This window comes from Aegilops tauschii, chromosome 7, assembly GCF_002575655.3.
Source record: "Aegilops tauschii subsp. strangulata cultivar AL8/78 chromosome 7, Aet v6.0, whole genome shotgun sequence".
NCBI lineage: Eukaryota > Viridiplantae > Streptophyta > Magnoliopsida > Poales > Poaceae > Aegilops > Aegilops tauschii.
This window is the reverse complement of record NC_053041.3, coordinates 503,436,673-503,444,037: the sequence shown is the minus strand read 5'-3', so window position 1 is coordinate 503,444,037 and position 7,365 is coordinate 503,436,673.

Sequence of the window (7,365 nt, the reverse complement as noted above, 5' to 3'; positions counted from 1 at the left end):
GATTCGCGGTGTGTGTGTGTGGGTGTGCTTCTGGGGGTGGCGGGTGGCTTGTAGTACACTACGAGTTGTGAGCCATCGTGTGGGTTAGCCGTTTTGTTAGGCAGGCCGGTGCCACATCAGAGTCGTGAAATCGTTATTTAAAACATTACAGAACCCTTTCATACATACATGTTTTGGCCACATGCAGTCGATGGTTGTCCTACACGACACTCGATACTCGAGTGTGACGCTTTCTGTGGGCCCGCGAGGTCGTCGTCCATCACTTTGACGAACAACCGGCAGTGAGGTTAATTTGACCAGCAAGGTAGAATTTTTTTTGTTTCTGTTATGGTGGTATATAGTACGCGTCGAAGAGGTGGGAGGGGACTAGCATATATACTATATGTACGCGTCCGTGAACAAGTACACCTCACTCAGTGTCGGGACTTTTTGGTTTCCGAGGCACGTGCCACATCAAAATTGTGAAATTGGCTATTCAAACATCACACAACACCTTTTTGGTCCACATGCATATCCTAGCTAGGACACTCACGTGTGACGCTTCCATCTGTGGGCCCACGAGGCCATCGTCGATGCATGCATGCATCACTTACCTACATCGGGAGAGGTTAATTAGTTTCACCATCGTTGATGATTCTTTTGGGTTGTACATATATTACGGCAGGAGCATGTAATATGTAGTGAAGAGGGGGAAGGGGACCATCATATGTAGTACGCTTGATGAACCTCGCTCTGTGTGGGTGCATGGTTTACGGTTTTTGAGGCATGTGGCACATCAAAGTTGTGCATTTTGGGTATTCAACATATATATGTTTGGCCCACATGCAAAGCGGTGGTGGTTGTCCTCTCGCACCCACTTAAGTGGTTATCAGTGATATCGATGCTTTCCATCTGTGGGCCCGCTTGGTCCATCACTACTTTTTGCCTGACAACAAGAGAGGTTAATTTGACTTAGGAGGGGATTATTATTTTTGCTCTGGGATGACATGCATGATACAGTTTGAGCGCACACACATGCATGTGTACGCATGAATCCCTCCCATCAAGTCAAAGTGGCTAGTACAACGACACATCATGAACCGATCTCGCTCTGTGTGGGGAGCTAGTGTACGATTTTTTACGCATGCGCCACATCAATGTTGTGTATTCAAACATGCATGCACGCATCACCTCCATACATATGCATGTACTGGTTGCCTTCAGACGGTACACTCCCTCGCGTGGTTATCGGCGACAAGCCTATATATTCGTGGGCCCGCGTGGACATCCATGATCACCTTGACCAACAACAAGATAGGTTACCATGGCGGATTCTTCATTTGGTTCGTGTTATCATAGTATAGGTCATGGTGAGATTCAGACCTTAAGTTTGAGCGCATATACTATGCACGCATGCATGCATGAATCCCCGTCATTGGTTTGAAGTGTGGTGTAACATATATATGCATCGTCAACCTAACCCTCACTCGGTGTGGGGATTTCTAGTTCGAAATCACGGTGCCACATCAAAGTTGTTCCATTGTTACTCAAAAACACACCTCTCATACATATGTTTGGGCCACACGCATGCAGTGGTTGTCTTCGGGGACTAGCTACTTGTGTGATTATTGGCGAGCTAGCCCATCTCCGGGGTCGCATGGACGGCCATCACTTTGACCAACAACAAGAGAGAGGATGTACGACCAAGGTGGATTATTCTTGGTCCGTTTTACGATCCATCTTGGTGAGATATTCCTCTCTGGCCTGCCGACTGGAAGTGTGTGTGGGGGGGTTGCTACTTCGCACTTTGCTAGGTGAACCTTGGTTGGGGGGCATGCATTCATAACTTAGGATTCCCTCCATGGCGACACGAGGGGGGCTGCTAGCTACTTCGCACTTTGATAGGTGAACCTCGGTTGGGGGGGAGGGGCATGCATTCATAGCTTAGGATTCCCTTCGTGCCGACACGAGGGGGGCTGCTAGCTACTTCGCACTTTGCTAGGTGAACCTTGGTTGGGGGGCATGCATTCATAGCTTAGGATTCCTTCGTGCCGACATGAGGGAGGGGGGCTGCTAGCTACTTTGCACTTTGTTAGGTGAACCTCGGTTGGGGGGCATGCATTCATAGCTTAGGATTCCCTTCGCACCGACACGAGGGAGGGGGCTGCTAGCTACTTCGCACTTTGCTAGGGTGAACCTCAGTTGGGGGGCATGCATTCATAGCTTAGGATTCCCTTCGTGCCGACACGAGGGAGGGGCTGCTAGCTACTTCGCACTTTGCTAGGGTGAACCTCGGTTGGGGGGCATGCATTCATAGCTTAGGATTCCCTTCTTGCCGACACGAGGGAGGGGGGCTGCTAGCTACTTCGCACTTTGCTAGGTGAATGAACCTCGGTTGGGGGGGCATGCATTCATAGCTTAGGATTCCCTTCGTGCCGACACGAGGGAGGATGGGGGCTGCTAGCTACTTCGCACTTTGCTAGGTGAACCTCGGTTGGGGGGGAGGGGGCATGCATTCATAGCTTAGGATTCCCTTCGTGCCGACACGAGGGGTGTGGGGGCAAGCAATACCGTGCGCTTTGCGAGAGAGGTGCCACATCGAAGTTGCATTTGGTATTTGAAAATCAAACCACTCTTTTGATACATAAATTTGGTCCACATGCAAGTGTGTTCGTGTTCTGACCCTCTCCCGCGCCATTTTTCGCCAAATTTATGAACATTAGACAAGTCGGATGACGCAACAGACACGGTTCACTCAAATTAACCGTGTGCCACGCCGGTGCCCCTGTCACGCACACATCTGCACAGTACATTGGGCTCCACGAGGCTCCCCCTCTCAAAAATATCTGCCCACCTCGAGGGTTTTTCTGTTTCATAACACACGGTTGTTATCTTCGGATTGTGTGCGATGTTTCTTGTTCCCAATCCCAATCCCCGCATGCATGCCTAGAAAATATCTTCCGGCCTCGAGGGTTTTTCTGTTTCATAACACACGGTTGTTATCTCCGGACCGTGTGCGATGTTTCTTGTTCCCAATCCTGCCTGCATCCCTAGAAAATATTTGCCCGCCTCGAGGGTTTTTCTGTTTCATAACACACGGTTGTTATCTCCGGACCGTGTGCGACGCACTATCATCAAAATTTTCAATAGCCCGGCATTTCATTCCCCGCGTAGTAAAATTTTCAGTCCCGCGTCATTTCCTCAAACACCCCGCGCCCCCCTCCACACACACACAACACACACACACACACACACACCAAAACCTCCTCGGGCGTGTGCGTGCACACACACACACCCTCCCTCGCTCAAAACCCTAGCAAGGTCACCGCCGCCGTCGCCGCAAGGCCTCCATTGTCAACATCTGCCGGTTTGCCCGTGCAGCTTACCCACCGATCTCCATACCCAGGCTGCCCTGAGTTTCTTAGATGATGCCTGCCAAACGCCCCCTTTCCCACAGATCCCCATCCCCATCCCCCACTCCAGAGCGTTGCAGCCTAAGCCCGGCTACGCTTCCCGTGGAGCTCAAGGAGCGACTGGCCCAAAAGAGGTGTATAGCGGTCTCTTCGCCCGACGTCGCCGAGGAAGCTGACGACCATTACTGGCGGCACGCACTCAAGCAGCGGGCTAGAGTATGCGGGCATGTCTCGGCCGCCGGCTACGACATCGAGGTCATCGACAGCGACGGCCTGAGGCGGGCTATGTCACAGGTTAAGTGGCCCACCCCCAACCCCTCGGGTTCAACCACCGTCGATCTCATCCATGGCCCCGCCGCTGACCTCCTGTGGCTCGCTATCAACAATTTGCCATTCTACATCGCCACCGAGCCCCTTCTGTCATTTCTGAAGGACACTTTCTACGACGCTGGCTTGGAATCCACAGCTTCCAAGTCAGACCTCATCGACGGCGACCACGAGGAGGGCACCCTCTCCGGCTCTTCCAAGGGGAAAGAGCCCATCTGCTCTTCCAAGGGGAAAGCGCCCATCTGTGACATCAGGGAGGGCACCCTATAGCCGTGCTCTTCCAAGGGGAAGGAGCCCATCTGTGACAACATGGAGCGCATCCAGGGTCCGTGCTCTTCCCACGGGAACGAGCCCATCTGCGACAACATGGAGCGCATCCAGGGTCCGTGCTCTTCCCACGGGAACAAGCCCATCTGTGACAAGTGAGGAAACCCATGATTTGTTTTGTCGTGCCTCTTCACAGGGGAAAACCCATGATTTGTTTTGTCGAGTCCCTTTTGTGGTGTAGTGAGAATATGTCCAGTTTTAATTGCTATATCTGGTTGTTTGCAGTATGCCTTGTTTATTTCAGTTGTTCACAATGTGATGCTCTATATGTGCAATTATTTATTGTGCAGTACATTTCATCAATCCAGTTTTAAACATACCGATAGGAATGCATATATTTGCTTGCTGTTAAGCCTGTTATAGCTAGCATATGCCTCTTTTAAAGTTATTTGATTGTTCGGTTGTTTGTAGTTAGCATATGTCCAGTTTCAAATGCTATCTTTGGTTGTTCGTAGTATGCCTTGTTTATTCCACTTATTCACAACGTGAGGTTCTATATGTGCAAGTATGAACTATGCAGTTCAATTTCAATAGTACCAGTTCCAACAATACCACTATGAATGACTACATTTGGTTGCTGCATCTTGTAGTTAACAGGCCTTTCCATTTTTATTTAACAATAACCAGTGTACTTAGACCGGCACAATACCAGTTTGAATGACTATGTTTGCTTGTTGTTAAATGTTAGGCCTGTTGCAGTTAGCACACCTTTCCACTTGTTTTGCTTTACTAGCGTGCTTAAACCTGCACACTGAAGCTATCTTTTGGAGATTATTTTGTCTGCCATGTATAATTTTGGTTGATGGTTAGCCTGTTGTGCTTAACATGCTTCTCGATGTACCTACACAGGAAAATTTTGGGAACGACTGTTGTTTTCCATCAAGGTTAGTTTCATCCCATGGCTTATATCTGCTCACTGTTCAGGATACCGGTAGCTGGTACCATATAGGCCCGCGGCTGATAAGGGACTAATCGGTGAATCGGACTTTTAACTGAATATATCTGCAACCCATTTTTTGTTAGGTTAACTAGGGTCATATGTAATATATCTGAGGCTACATAGCAACATGCACGGTACTTAATGTCTAAATATGCAATCCTAGGCTACATAGCAACAAGGAAGAGTGTTACATTAATGTTCTAATGATGTCTAGATATACGTAGAAGAGCAGCAGCAGCAGCAACAACAACAACAAAGCTCTGTTTGGATACTCAACTTAGCTAGAGGTTAGAGTTAGTTTCTAGATCATGACTAACCCTGAACTAACTCCATCCAAAGAGTTGTTTGGATGGCAGGGTTAGATTGACAATAAATGCACTAGGAGAACTAGCTCCAATTAGCACCTCTTGGGTTGGATAGTTTTTTTGGGTTGGTTATAGATGCAACTAGCTCAAACTAGCCCTCATGTTTAGATATACTTTAGGGCTATTTGAGCCCGAATTAGCTCAAACTAACTGTAACCCATGGATACAACAGCAGTTAATCAGCCGATAATTTGTAAGAATGCACTAAACTCCTTCCGGCCCATAATATAAGATGTTAATTCATCTAATATGTGAGCTATTTGGATGTTATAAGATACTCCCTCCGTTCCTAAATATTTGTCTTTTTAGAGATTTTAAATGGACTACCACATACGGATGTATATAGACATATTATAAAAGAGTGTTGTACTACATCATTGTGCAATTGTTGTTTAGCTTCTAATATTAACTTGGTGCTTTTAGGTACATATGTCATTGGTAAAGATCCGCGCTTCGACCCTTTCTGCGTATGGGGCAATGAGATATCGATGAACCAGCATCAAGTGAGGAAGCTAATAAAGATTGTTAGTAAAATGGGTCCAAAGATGGCAATTAAACTATTTGTTTACACTTTATCCAAGACAACATCAAACTGCAGGATGATAAGTAAGAACTCTGCAGCCTTCTTTTTACTGCCCATAATGAGTTGTGTTAGATGACAATGTCTGAATCTTTTTCCTTTGCAGTGGTTGCCAAAGCAGTTTACTCAAGATTACCTCTCAAACTACATGATTGGTGGGCATGCAAAGGTTAAAGTATTTCTACTAGAACACGATGATTATCTAGATGTTTTCATGAAGACCGTGAAGGATGGGCGGTCGGCCATCACAAGGGGTTGAACTAGAGTCATGCGTGCCTTCTGCATGGAGGAGGGCACAATATGGGCATTCCGCTTCACCTTGTTCAGCAACCAGAATATATTTCACCTCTTTCTTTACCGTATTTAATAGTACAAGTATACGACCGTGGTTCATCATTCTTTATTTGGTTCTTATGTAATTCTTGAACATATGTACCTATGAATCAAATAATGCATTGGTTGTTTGAACCTGATGGATATGAATAAAGCTGTAGCATACATTCAAATTCAAATTCAAATCCGGTACAATTTGAAAAAGCACTAATTAAATTACGGTGAAATTACGCTCTCCAGGTTGTTACGGCACACACGGTTGGTAAAACACAAACGTTTGCGATATGCACCATAATCCGAGACGGTTCACAGAGAGGAAACGTGTGCAAGCATGCACACAGTTGCCGTTTGCAAAGCGTGTGCGATGTCAGACAATATCACAAACGGTGCGGGCAAACTAAACGTTTGTGTTAGTTGCCTTATCGTACACGATTCGCAACCATGAACTGTTTCTGATGAAATATGCATCGTAAACGTTGCACCACAGAATAGCGTGTGCAATAGTTGTCGTGTACGACGATGTTACAACGGCCCGACGTTTCGTAATCCTGTCCGACACTTGTATGACGATTAGCTAATCTTCTTAACAGTGAACCGTTTGTGATGGGTCGCGTATCATACACGTTCTATAATAGTGAACCGTTTGTGATGGGCCGTGCATCGTAAACGTAGCACCACAGAATACCGACTGCGATGGCAATGCGAGCAAAAACGAGTAGGAGTACTGTAGGGGCCCTATCCCCGACGGTTTCTGGGTCGTGTGGGAAGGACCCCCCTATCGCCCACATTCACTTCGCGACGGTTCCAAATGACGTCGCGGAAAGGGGTTAAAAACCGTTTGTTTAGGACCGACGCGTACCAGTGACATCATTCTCGAACCCGTAGGGTCCGCACGCTTAACGTTCGTTGACGATATATTATTATATGAGTTATGTGAAATAGTGACCGAATGTTGTTCGGAGTCCCGGATGAGATCACAGACATGACGAGGAGCTCCGGAATGGTCCGGAGGTAAAGATCGATATATATGACGATACTATTTGGTCTCCAGAAAGGTTTCGGAATGCACCGGGTATTCATCGGGTCACCGGAAGGGGTTCC